This window comes from Strigops habroptila, chromosome 6 (assembly GCF_004027225.2).
Source record: "Strigops habroptila isolate Jane chromosome 6, bStrHab1.2.pri, whole genome shotgun sequence".
NCBI lineage: Eukaryota > Metazoa > Chordata > Aves > Psittaciformes > Psittacidae > Strigops > Strigops habroptila.
Window position 1 is genome coordinate 70,553,806 of NC_044282.2, and position 13,575 is coordinate 70,567,380.

Below are 13,575 nucleotides of genomic sequence, written 5' to 3' on the forward strand. Positions count from 1 at the left end.
CTATTTACCATATCAAGCCCTAAAAAGCATGAAAGATGCAAGAAGGAAACAAGCAGGGTATATAAACTTCACTGTTTCTCATCAGTTCTTTGAAGAAGTCCATCTCACCAATCCTTATCTCATGGGCATTGCTCAGGATGAGCTCCACTGAGAGCAGAACAAAACACATCTCTAGCGATGTACTCCTCACACAGTAATTTCTTCTGTTATTATTTTCCTTTCCAAAAATCAAAGGAATAGACTAGTAAGTGGACACACACAATTTAGGCCTATGAACCTTCCATAATAAAACCACAGTCACAATAGTATTACAGTTAGAGATAACAGATGAATTGCAAGAACCTTCCAAAAGGCACCTCAGACGAGGCACAAAGTGATTCTGACTTGAATACAAGGTAACTAGTTAGCAAGGTTCCAAGGTAACTTAGGTTACATGCTTGTAACACCTCCACTTTGCCAACAGACATTCCTGGACATGAAGAGCCAACTTATTTTAAAATCATGTTTCAGTCATGAAGAGATGTGCTAATGACCAGTGGAACTGAAGGCTACTCAGCTATGCAAAACCTGACAAAGCCTTTAAAACAATATTCTTTAGCTTCTAAAACTCAAGATGTGATGATAGCACAAAGAGGTGGAAAGAAAAAAGATTTGTCCACTTTCAGTCATCTTTAAATAAGAATTCCTTTACATGGTTTAAAATTAATGGTGAAGTTTTACCTTTTCTTCAACTTCTGCAAAGAGAGACAAATTTATTCGTACTTCACATATACAGAAACACCTACTCTTTACCTGAAGTGATGAGTTGGCTTCAGAGTACCTGAGGGATCCCATGGTTCATGAAACTAATCAATATTACCAGAAAAGCAATCATTTAAATTACTGATTACTTTTTAAGAACGAGATGTACCCCACCTAATAAATACCACAGCTCTACAGTTTTATATCCTTTAGGTACATAGTTTTATAGCTCTTAAAACCAACACCATACGCTGATAGTTACTACCTGTAATCCTCTGAAGAAAAACTTCCACAGATCTTTCAGATCCAATCCAAGTATTAGCTGAAATTTCAAATTACTCATGAAGGTTTCCATGAGTATTTAAATAATGCTAAAGTTCGGGGTTATTCTTTTAGGGGTTATTCCTTTAGGTATCATCAGCCTCCGTTAAGAGAATAGAAAATATTAAATAATTCAAAAACTAAGGCCACAAAAAGGCTAACGTAGTTCTACACGACTGGAGAATCTCTCATACTTTGTTGTACTAAGATTGTGTTCTGTAAAGAAAACAATTCCATTAAAAAAATAAAGGAGAGAATGAGAACACCCAGCAAACATTCTGACACTAAATTACACTGGATGGAGCCAACTTCTTACAACCCTATAATGTAACGGTGAACACAGCAATGTAATTCCCTCTGCCATTTCTACCTGTGAATTCCAAAACCTTTTCCATTTCCCAAAAGCCTTAGTTGCCACATTGCTCAGCACCCAAATCATGGAAAACTACTTACCGTACCATTTGATGATGATTCAAAATTACCTGGAGAACTACCTGTATATCTTTCCAAATAATATCAGATCAATGCAATAGATGTTTTTAACATATCAAATACCTGGGAGCTGCGATTATATCTTTGTTTGCACAATATTCATCTTCAGTTGTTCTACTGTGGGGAGGGGAGGTGGTTGTACTAAATTTAAAGTGAGCAGTGTCTTTTCAAGGATAAATTAGAAATGAAAGCAGGATGAGATCAGTGCAGATTCCAGAGCACTGTTTATTTAACTGAGCATAACTAAATCAAAGATATATAAATCAGAGCATGTATTTCTTGACAGATTGATTCAGTTGATTTACTTTTGGAAATTGAAGTGTCAAAGATCATTATGAACAAAAAAAATCCCCAGCAATAAAGCTCTTTTTCTTTTTTCCTCCAGAAGTAGCCCACACCAATTCACGGCTGCTCATGCCAGTATTGCTTTCACCTCACCTAATGTGTTTTAAAATACAAACAGCATTTACAAAATAAATATATGTGTTTGTACAGCAAAGAATTACTGCAAGAATATACTTGTAATTTTCCCACATCTGGAAATGCATTTAGGTTACACAAGGCTTTTACTTCACAGGAAAGCTGTTAGAAACTAACACACAGGATTTGCACAAAACTTGGAGAGCACCATTTATCTGTTTCTGAAAACAACAAAAACCAACAAACCTAAAAACCACCCTGAATAAATCAACCAGTAGATTGTCAGTGTAGCTAAAACTCAACACGATTTCTTTTTCTGAGTCTGCAATTCAGTGAAAGGATCAGCACTGAAAATTAAGCAGCAGCAGAGAAATGGTGATTAAGTTTTTATATGGGATCGGGACTACCAGATAAAGGTCTAAGTGAGCTGTGATTCCTCTAGCCACACAGAGACCACAGCTCTGTACTGCAGACTTCATTAATACAAATTCTTCTAAATGAACTCAACCACACTAGTCGAAATGAAGATTTTACCTTCCACACCAACTAACCAAAAACATGCAGTAGGAACACTCAACATTTCTCCATAGTAATGATCACACAGTTCTCTAGAGAGATAAAAGCAAAATGCATGACTGATACATCTAAGCATCTCTACATCTCTACTACCTGCTCTATCCAGAAAACTAAGTCATCCTCAGCTCCCTTTCAATACAAAGGTAATTAACAGCTAAGGTGGCAAAAGAGACATTTGGGGTACTCAGGCCTACGCACACAATCCATACACCCATCCACAGAAGTGCCACTACAGGTTACCAAGTCCACCAGCACTACACAAACTTTTTAACTCTCTCTAGAGTAAAGTCCAGTTAAGCACCATATGCTTCTTCCAAGGTGTCAGTCCTCATTAAGTCAACATGGGAAGAGATGGCAATCACTCCCATAAAGGCAGTGCAAATACTTCCATTAGCTGCTGCAATGACTAATTTAGCTGTAAGACATTTTCTTGTACGAAGACATACACATGAAATGGCACACAGTTGCAAACTATTTTTATGTGACTTTTACTAGTTAGCCTCATGCTCTTACTGAGATCTCTCAAAGGAGACCATTTTATCAATACCTGTCAGCCAGACCAGGCATATACGTTGATTCCAGGATTTTCTCAGCCTGGACAAAAAAAATAACAAAAGTAAAAAGAATTTAAAAAAGCACACAGGGCCAAATATACATAATGCTTTAGGATGTACCCAAGTAGACAAGGGTCTGCCTGAGGCTAGCAAAATTATACCAACAATATCTGAATACAGGGGAGCAGCAACCTGTGCAACTAAAAACTGTGTCTGTTTTGCTCTGACCTGGGCCAAGGTCTTCTCAGAAATTATTTCTCTTCCCTGCCACCTGCTACAGTTACAGGTCAACAAAAAGCCATTATGTATTTCATAGCTGAAAACCAGTGCATCAGCAAAAGGAATAGCCAGACTCTGCCAGATATTGCCAGATTTGAAGGATTTGGAAAATAAAAAATAAATCACTGTAATCAGTTCAGTTGCAGCAGAAAGATTTCAGGACCAACAGTCCTTTCCCAGGGTAAATGCAGACATTCAGCCTTAGAGCAAGCAGAAAAGCCTGCCAGGGTCTCACAGCCCCAGCTGTTGTGCCTGGAAGAACATGCTACCACCACCACCCCCCAGCACAAGAGCAGCAGCTGAATCTCCTCTGCACTCGGACTGCCCTATTTGAGTCCTCAATTATTCTCCCAGGTCACATCTTCCCCCTCCTCTCTCTCCCCGCGCCTCTAGAAACCCCCACCTTCTGCTTCAGCCTGGGAATTCTCCAATCAAAGCAGATAAGCACATCATGTGAGGGATGGCAGACACGCTGAGGGGAATTTCCAAGAGCTTCCCTGCACCCGCAGCACGCGCAGATACAGATTTCCAATGTGAAAATTACAAGCTGAGCAGCAGCGCCAAAGTATTCACATTACCTGCAACTAACAGCTCTTATGCCAGACTGCAGCACCTAATTTGCAATCTGCTCCAATACACCTGCAATCACATTTCATCTTCCCTTGTCATCTAATGTATGACAATTACTCCTAAGCATATTTTGCTAAGGAAGCAGTACACATGTAACACAGACTGAAAGAGCAGAAAGCAATAATTACTCAGTCTGTTCTTTGCTGATGTCAGACATGCAGTACAGCTCTCCAAATCCACCAGAGCACCCAATTAATCTGCACTAATCCTCAAGATCTAAGAAAACCCCAAACAACAAACCAACACATCAAATCTTCCAACCACCTCTATCTGCCTTCCAGTTAAGGTTTAAGAGCAATAAACAGTCCATTTCATCACCCCACCGTGCCACCCAGCCTCTGCTTTAACAGAGTTATGCCTCACTGTCATCTCTGCAAACAAACCTGCTGCAAATTTAACAGCCTCTCACCCCATCTCTCCCCTCCTTCTTCAAAAGTGCTTTACCTCCCCTGAACACAGTCCTTCATAGAAAACATTATACCACTTCTGTTTGCTTTAATAAATCATGCTAGGCCAGGCAGGATAACCACCCCATGGCTCTATTTCCTACTTCCCAATAAAGCATTCATCCTCCATTTCCACCCACTCTTTTGAGAGAGGAATTCTGTAAGAATTTAGAGTAACACATCCTTACCATCACATTTACAAAAAAAAAAAAAAAAAGGCAACTTGCATGAAGGTATCAATATTGTTTGGGTTTTGGGGGTTTTTTGGTTGGTTTTTTGTTTTGCATGGGGTTTTTTGTTGTTTAGTGGGGTTTTTTTTTAAGTACTTATATCCTAATTTGTGTATTTCAAAACAAACAGGCTCTTGCTACAGCTATCAGTTCCTTTCCTCCCTAGGTTTCCTTTTAGCAGCTGCAGCACAGATGTCTAACACCAGAGACAGAGGCAAGCATCCTGTACCTAGAACACAGCCTCAGCTAAGAGGAGAGTAAAGATCTGTACATGCAACAAGTATAGCACATACATCAACATCAATAATCAACATCTCCACAAGCTTAGGAAGGAAAACCAAAAAGCAAATGTGAGAGACATGGCAATTTCAGCCATGGGAAATAAGCCTGTTTAAGGAGGAGGAGAACAGGAATAGAAAACCCTATAAAGTTTTGGAATGACCTAAAAGATTGAGGAGGAAAAATCACCACTTTGTTACACTTTGCTACTTCATCCAACCTATTTTGTTCAAAACTATAGCTTCAATCTCATAGAGCTTCCTTATTATTTGCTATTTTACACAACATCACACTGCTCACAGGATCCCGAAAACTCTACATCACTGCAATCCAAGAGATGCTTCTTATTAACCTTTCAAATCCTTATTCTTTTTGCCCCCTTCATTAGTCACTAACTTTCTGACCATTTGCTTCCCATCTGCAGGAGTATGGGTGCTCAGGTTGAATACAGAAATTGTTAGAAAAGGAAATTTATCTATAACTTCAAGAATAAACAGCTTGCTCTTTAATACCTTTTTTATACCCATTTCCTCCTTACCAAAATGCACACAAACATTTCTGAAGTTGACTGTATATTCTCTCTGATGGCATACTGCTAGACCAACTGCAGGTATAAAGTGCTTTTATGTAACTATTTGATAGGTGGACAACACCTGTAATTTTTAATCTCATTTTCAGATGATATTACACACAAAACCAACAGAATACAAACACCAGCCTAGATTAAAACTTTTCAAGTAAATGATCTAGCAGTACAACATCTGAAGAGAACAATGGAACAATGTATTCAATCTGAACAGTCACAATAACAGCTTCCATATAAAATGGCCCTAACTTCAGGTGTATGACAGCTGCCACTCACCTACTTAACTGAAGTTTTGATCACGTGCTATTATAAAAAGATAGATAAGAGACAACATCAGGAACTAGGAGCACTTACTGGTTATGGAATAGATTTTCTATCAGAGAGCATGCAGCTGTTGCAGAAAGACAGACTATGGATACACCTACTCATTAAGTGAGTTGGTCATTAAATAGGGGAGGACAAGCGAGACGGCGCCAAACCCTATCTATGGTCTTTGTCATCTATACTGCCTGTCCCATGACCAGTTATCAGCCTTTGGTGGGACAGGATCAAGGCCAAGCTCAACACCATTAACTGGCAATGGAAAAGAATGGGAAGCCATAAAGAGATCAAATAGCCCCACCCGCCACAGAAACCTAAACCAGGAAAAAGGCACACAGCCTCAAAAGCTGGCAAGTTTGTATTTCTCCCTTTTCATGAGCAGATACACCACACCAAGGCACCCTAACCTTTCAGTGACACCTGCACTGCTTCCCAGGAACAGGTTCCCCCCACAGGAAGACTGACCAGTGCTTCTTAAACTCCAAAGGTGAAACAGAATGTTACAACCATTCACAAATATCACTCATCCAAGCCTAGTCAACAAGGCAAAGAGAACAGTGCGGCTAGGCTCTTCAGGAGAAAGAAAGAGTTTTGTTTTGTTCTTGTTCAAAAATCAAAACTCTTTTGCGGTTGTGCAAGTAGAGCTTTAATGAGTTTAGCACTCAGTGGATGATACCTACAACAACCTGATAGCCAAATTGACAAAAGAAAACACAGCACAGCACTTCACTAACTTCTATAAGCTCCCGAAAAAGGAGGGATGTAATCAGTGATTTTTCTCCAAGATCTCAGCAATGACAACCTCACAGGGAAAAGATCAACAACTCGTCATCCAGAAGTCTGTCAGAGAGGAATCTCGAAAGCCAGAATTGTGCTGCACCATCTATTTCTGTGCCTCACATCAGCCGCTTGGGAGCATCTTGTCCTGAAAACTAGAGAGTCCTGGAGTCAGCACTGTGAGGACAGCTGCAAAAGGGCTGTTCTGATACTATTCCCCATGTTGTGGCGCCCTGTTCTAGGCACTCAAGATACAACACCGTGTCTTTCTGGAACATTGAAGTTACTCGGCATGATTAATTACTGAATGAATGGCTGGGAATCTGCTGCCTTCCACAGTTTCACAAGCCTCTTTATCCATATACAAAACTTCCAGAAACCACTACCATAAGAAGATGGGCAAGGACCAACAAGACGGATTTGCATAGCTTAGTGCTTACAGGGCAAGAACATAAGCAAAGCAGGGCAGCTAATGGCAAAGCACAGTATTTGCAGTATTTATACCACTGCCATCCCCTATACTCAAACCCTGCAGAGGTCAGATCTTTGGAAATACAAAGTCCAAACATCACATGACAAAGCCGAGTCCTCACATACTCTTCCTGAAGCAGCAAGAGGAGCACAAAGCCTGCTCTCACAGAGTCCTGCTGAAGGAAATGTTTCAGAGCCTTTGATGCACACACTTAGGTAATTTTGATGTGGTGTTACACATGCATCTTTCATAAGAGTAAGAGGTCCTAAACAGTATAAATCAAGAAACTTTTGAAGAATTAACAGTCTGGATCATAAAGATCTCCACTGTGTGCAACTTCTGCAGACATCAAAGAGTATTCCCGAAACTGGATGTCTTACGGATCTTGCAAAATTAGTAAATCTACTCAAGCCATCAATTTTGCAATTCTTGAAGTAGCACAATGCATCTATTTATTAGGGAATGGAACTAAGCCCAAGCTACTGATTAGCCATCCTGCAAATAACACTTATGCAACCTTTAATAATGATTTCCACTTACAACCAACCAGAGATTTTACGATTTGGAAAAAATTCACTTCTAAACCAATTTACAACAATTCCCCAAATCTAATGGGACAGATGATTGAAACTACAGAGGAAACCAGCCTTCTGGCTTCTCCAAAATCGATGAGGTATCGACTTTCATAACTAGTCACTCTGAGGTAAGATGCCTGCATTGAGGTTTTGTTCTCATTTTTAAAATTCTGGTAAGTATTCCTCTGTCCCTTTCTCCTGGAAAAGGGATTAATTCTGTTTTAAGGAAAATATTAAGGAGAGCTTAAGTTTCAGACTTCAGTTTTCGGCAAATTACGAACAGGAAGGAAACACCATGGGAAGTAAAACCACTGAACAATGCAAGCAGACCACAGAAATGACAAGTTAAAAAATTAAAAATACAAAGTAAGTCATCTCAGAAGGCATGGAAGTTATACCCCTGCAAGTTTTCAACACAGTATATGTAAACCTGGTGAAAATAAAGCCACCAGTCCCTACAAAGCTGTAGTAAGTACTTGACAGACTCACAGTATAGCCCAAAGATCATCATCACAGCCAGATATTACTGGAATGAATGGCTAAAGTCTGCAACAGAAGTCAGCAGCATATATCAAACCCAAACAACTCGCCTTTATTTTAGAAAAGGTGAAAGCAGAACACAACCAGTGGTTCTGGGCAACATGTAACTGAGGTATTTCCTCTGTCAGTAAGGGAAACCGATACGAATACTCTCTCCTCCCCCTTTTGGTCTTTCTCTCTTCCCTCTCAAGGTTCTTTCTTCCCTGCATGCTAAGAAAAAGCAGAGTGTAGGTTATGCATAAATTCATGACAGAAAATACTGTTTTAGAACAAAGCTCCTGTGCGTGGGTGTGTGTCTATAAAATACAAGGCATTGTTACTCTACCAAGTACGTATCCACATCCAGCAATCAAATCAGATCTTAAAATTTTATTTTGACAGCTACATGCAGTTATATTTTCCCCAGAGGTTTGACTTTCATATTAATACCTGGTTTTCACTGGTATCATCAAGAGATGAGTCAAAACTGACATTTGAAGGCACACTGCTATTAACAGTTGTGGAAGAGAATCCTCATCCCTGAAAAGTGCAATTTATTTTTAATTACTTTACAAAGTTATCAGCTGCAGAGAGGAATAAATGTGTTCCCAACTCGCATTTAGAAACTGTCTCTGTATAATAGAAATTGCTCAGCTCCATATAACAATAATTATTTGTGGTACGCAGCCATATGAGGTAGGCTTGATCCAGAAAAAGTCTGCAACTACTGTCAACACCACGCTCTCAGAAGTTAAGAGAAAATAACCTGAAGAGAGTAGTATCATTAGCTTGCTGAAACTGCTCAACCCAACTACAGAATACAACCACCAACACAAATGTGTTACGAAAGAATCTGCTCCATCCTCCTGCGGAATCAGAAATGCGACATTTTCTCTAGGATCCCAATTAACTCCAGTTATTAAACTGAAAATTCCACAGTGCAACATCAAGTGAAGTTTGGGAAAACACAGCGAAACATTATTTACCTATGAAGAGAACATGATGCACGCTTTACTGCGGATTTATAGTTGATTTTGTGTAGCCCTTACTGCCGCCTTTCTTACAGATGCATCCCCACGGACACTTTAACATTATATAAACTCCCCCAGAGATGAAGATTATTCTATAACTTTCCAAAATTACCTCCTTTTGACAAAGTATTACCTAACAAACACACATTACAGACCTCACAAATGCATTAGATTCCTGGGTTTCTACTAGATGCCAGCAAAAAGCGATATTTGTCATTTATTTTCAGATATTCAGAAAAAAGATGACCAAGGCTGGATAACTGTAACTGGAAAGGATAAACAGCATTAAGTAACAGGTGTCTGACGGCACACAATTCAAAGTCGCGCATCAAATACGGTGCACAGCCTTGCTGGCCAAATAGAAACACTGGGTTTGCACCTTGCTTTGAAAATTAACACTGATTAAAAAGATCTGTGTAAGTTACACGCACACCGAGGCAGCACAAGCACTTGCACCACCAGAGACCTTTCAATACATCTGAGAGAAAACAAATACACCTTCCAAGGGGAGCCTTCCTTTCCCCGAGGAAAAAGTAAGAAAAAGAGAAAATGAAAAGAGAAAAAAAAAAAAAAAAAGGAAAAAAGAGGAAAATCACCACAAGAAAGTTATACTTAAACTACACAGAAACATTTGTCACACTGCCCAGCACTGACAAAATCCGGATACACTCCGAAACTACAGCGAGCTGCACAGCTGGCAGTGAAGATGAGAAGAATAACTCAATCACCACTCACACACGTATACGTACATATAAAACACACATATATACACGTATACATACGAAATCTCTCTCTCTCACACACACAGAGACATACCGGCAGTCCATCCCCGCTGAGGCCGGTGCGCCGAGGCCGGGGCCGGAGCCGGCAGAGCTGCCCGGCGGCTGCCCCGGGGCGGCGCGGGGAGCCCAAGGTGACGGCCCGGGGAGCCGGGAGGGACGGGCAGCGCCTTAGCCGGTCCCTGAAGGACGCGATGCTACCGACGGGACTCGGAGGCCGCCCCCCCCCCCCAACAACGGTCGCCCCCAACGGTCGCCGCGCGCGCCTTACCTCAGCCGCCAGAGCGGGAAGGCAAGGGCGAGCGCCGCCGGCCCCGCCGCGCTGCGCAGGGTGCCGGGGCTGCGCCGAGGCGACGACCTCCTCCTTCTCCTCCTTCCTCCTCCTCCTCCGCACACTCTGCTTGTGTGTGTGTGTGTGTGTGCCTGTGTGAGAGCAACCCGCCCGCCTCACAGCGGCACCGGCTCCTCCTTCCTCTCCCTCCCTTCTCCTCCCCCGCCCCGGCAGCCCCGTCGCCGCGCCCGCCTCAACCCCCGCAGCGCGGAGGAACGCGGCAGGAAAGGGGGAAACCCCTCCGCCGCCGCCACCACCACAGCCGCCTCAGCCGCCGCCTGGGCTGGGCGGGCCGTGCTGTGCCGCGATCCCCCCGCCTCTACCGGCCGCGGGCACCCGCCTTCCCCCCGCCGCGCAGGGCCGCGGGCAGCGCATGGCAAGTGGGCGGCGGGGCCGCGGGCGCGGAGCTCCGCCTGCGCGGCCGCGGGAGCAGCGCGGTCGCACCGCACCGCAGCACAACCGCGTGTGCACGCACGTAGCGCACCGCTCTACACATGGCTGTATGTACACACATACGGACCGCGCAGGCGGTGTTCCGTGGGGATGCCTGCGCCGGCGTGCCTGTATTTACTACATGTATTTAAAGGGCGGCTGAAGGGGCGAGAGGAAATCCCCCTCTGCTCCGGCAGGCTTGCGGGTTTCAGTGCAGCAACACAGAGCTGAAGAGAAAGGTGTTTCAGAGGCCGCTGGAGGGTTGCCAAACTCTCACAGGTTTTTGTGTCAAAATTACTGTTGGACGCCTTGAGGTTTATGTGAGGTGAAATGTAGAGGCTCGGTGCTGGGCAAGCAAGCTAAGCAGGGCCCGCAGGCAGGAGTGCAGGATTCCCTCTCCCAGTATCCTCCGAGCAGCCCTTCTGCAGCTCATGACTAGCTGCAAACCACTGCCATGGATTGCCCATGGAACACCGTGTGCTTCTCTGCTGTCATGTGGCTGATCTCAGTTCTCACTCTCTCCTCACAATTTTACAAGGAGTGTTTTCGTCTGTGTCAAGGATAAAACATAAAACACCCACAAAAACAAAGAGCAGGAGCAGGTTTCCCTGCCTACCATCCTGGACTTCATTACTGAACTTAGAGGATGGCCACTGTGGCCTGATGCCTGGCCACCCTGAAGGGACGCTTGCACCGAGAGCTGGTGGCAGCACTCAGGAACTCAGCACACTAAAGCTGAAGAAGTTACCTGGGGTGAGCTGTGGAGGAAAACCTAAACTAGTTTTGCTACAGTCACAATGAAGGTGTTGCATTGCCACGAACTATTCCATCTGCCAATGCAGTGGCCAGAGCTTGTGCTATACCATCCTATACCATAAACTGTAAAAATGCAGCTTGGAAGAAGGCCTCCCCTGCCTATCTGGTGCCAAGTGCTGTACCAGGATGTGATAAAAATGACTCTGCCTTCAAGAGCTGACACTGTGTTCCTGGAGCTGCCATGGAGAAGTAAGCAAAGGGGTGACTGAGAACAACAGCAACGATGACGCATGGTTTCAGGGACAGCCTGTCAGCACGGCAGACTTACAGACCGAGGGGGTTCTGTAATTGAGGTAAGTATTATCTTAAGCAGATGTTCATATTTGCTTATGTCTACTCAATTAGAAATTCCTCATGGGCATGGCAGTGGAGGTAGGTCTTTAGAAATACATGAAGGGGAGCAAGGCTGCAGCTAAGGCTCAGGCTGGGTATATTGTGCAAAAGGAGGTGTGGGAGGGACATGACAAACCTGCATGAGAAGCACATGAGCTGGAGGAAGGCCAGTATTGCTGGCAGGGCTAAAGGGATCGAATTAACACACAGGATATAGGAGCAGCAATTATAGCTATTAAAAATGGAGGACATCAGCTTGAATGTGAGATGGACAGGGTTCTAGTGAAGACAGTTTTGTTTGTGGTTCCAGAAGTGGTTTTTTTCTAAATGAATGAATGGATACATTTGTGGGTATACACATGAAGTGCCCCACGTCTTTTTCATTGCCTTTTTCTTTTTTTTCTTCTCATCATTGGGCTGCATGTAAATTAAGTAAATTATTATAAAAGTAGTAATAAAGAATTCCAGTGAGATATAACAGCTCACTCACTAGCAAACAGTATTGGACTCTCCCTAGGAATCCCTGTGTGGTTTGTGTTCAGACCTCTAGAGCTGGCAGTGGTGGTAAGCACAGACACTTATTCTGGTCCATAATGCTGTCTGTCTTTTTCCCATGATTTCTTATCTCCTTCTGCCCCAAAATGGCTTCTTTGTGACAATAGGTCATGATTATCTGCTTGTGCAAGGGATTTTATTCCACGGTAAAAATTGGGCCTCTTATCTCCATTCCTGTGGTTCTTAGAAGAGTTATAGCAAAACACAAGGACTTTAAATGTTTGGAAATGCAGACAAGTAGGGGCATCTCAGAATTAGTGGAAGTATAGTTTCTTTAGAAAAAGCTGTTCTGTGTTCTTTCACAGCCTTTCCCTTTCCAGTGTCAGCTCTCTGACCTGACTTACTCATTGAAATAAGGGCAGTCATCAAAGGAACATTTGTCAGGACCATGGCTCTGCAAGAAAACTAGAGGTACTGACAATGTCAGTTTTAACAGCAAGTGGGCTTCTCAGTAAAAGATGTGTAAAGTTATAGAAAGTAAGGTCATATGGAGGATCTGAAACTCCCCACACATCCTTAAGTGGCAGGGTCAGGCCCACATATCAAGATTAATTCCTGTGTTGTGAGCTCCATTGTGGTGCAACTGTTTACACATTTGGACTTCTGCACTTAGATCTTTGTTTTTCCACTGATTTCCTCTTGACTTAAGCAGTCAGTGTGACTTGGCCACTTAGAGATGAGTTAAGAGTGAATCTGAGAACCACAGTTAGTTCTTAGGTTGACTTGCTGCCTTGCTGTGGACAAGATATAGCTGTACTGCTTCATTTTCTTCCTTGCAAAATATTAGCATTTCTCTCACTAAGAGACAGGACAACACTGGCTGGTTCTAGCTGTATAAATAGTTCATATAAAGGTATGCTAATGATTTCACCCTTGTGACTTTTAAAGAAGACTTGGGAAAAGATGAACAGTGCCAACAATTCATGTCAGTGGAAAACAAAATGTCCCAGGAAACACAGCAGAAAAATCCTAACCTCTGAAGTGATCGGCTGAAACCTGGTATACTTAAAATGGTTGCCTCTGGTAGAGGTAGAGCTCCTCATCACCTGAACATGGCAGCAAAAAACTACAGCTGCCTTC

General features: G+C 42.9%; 1 protein-coding gene across 5 annotated transcripts in view; it reads right to left on the reverse strand.

The window, feature by feature from the left end:
• The window catches only part of PLCB4 (phospholipase C beta 4), a 197,205-nt gene extending 186,555 nt beyond the window's left edge, over positions 1 to 10,650 (reverse strand). For 4 of the 5 annotated variants that reach the window (XM_030490897.2, XM_030490895.2, XM_030490896.2 and 1 more), the window contains exon 1: positions 10,300 to 10,650. The gene's annotated coding sequence lies outside the window, so the exon portion shown is untranslated. The remainder of the gene's footprint in view (positions 1 to 10,299) is intronic. The other variant, XM_030490892.1, reaches the window with a different exon arrangement.
• Positions 10,651 to 13,575: the final 2,925 nt, after the last annotated feature.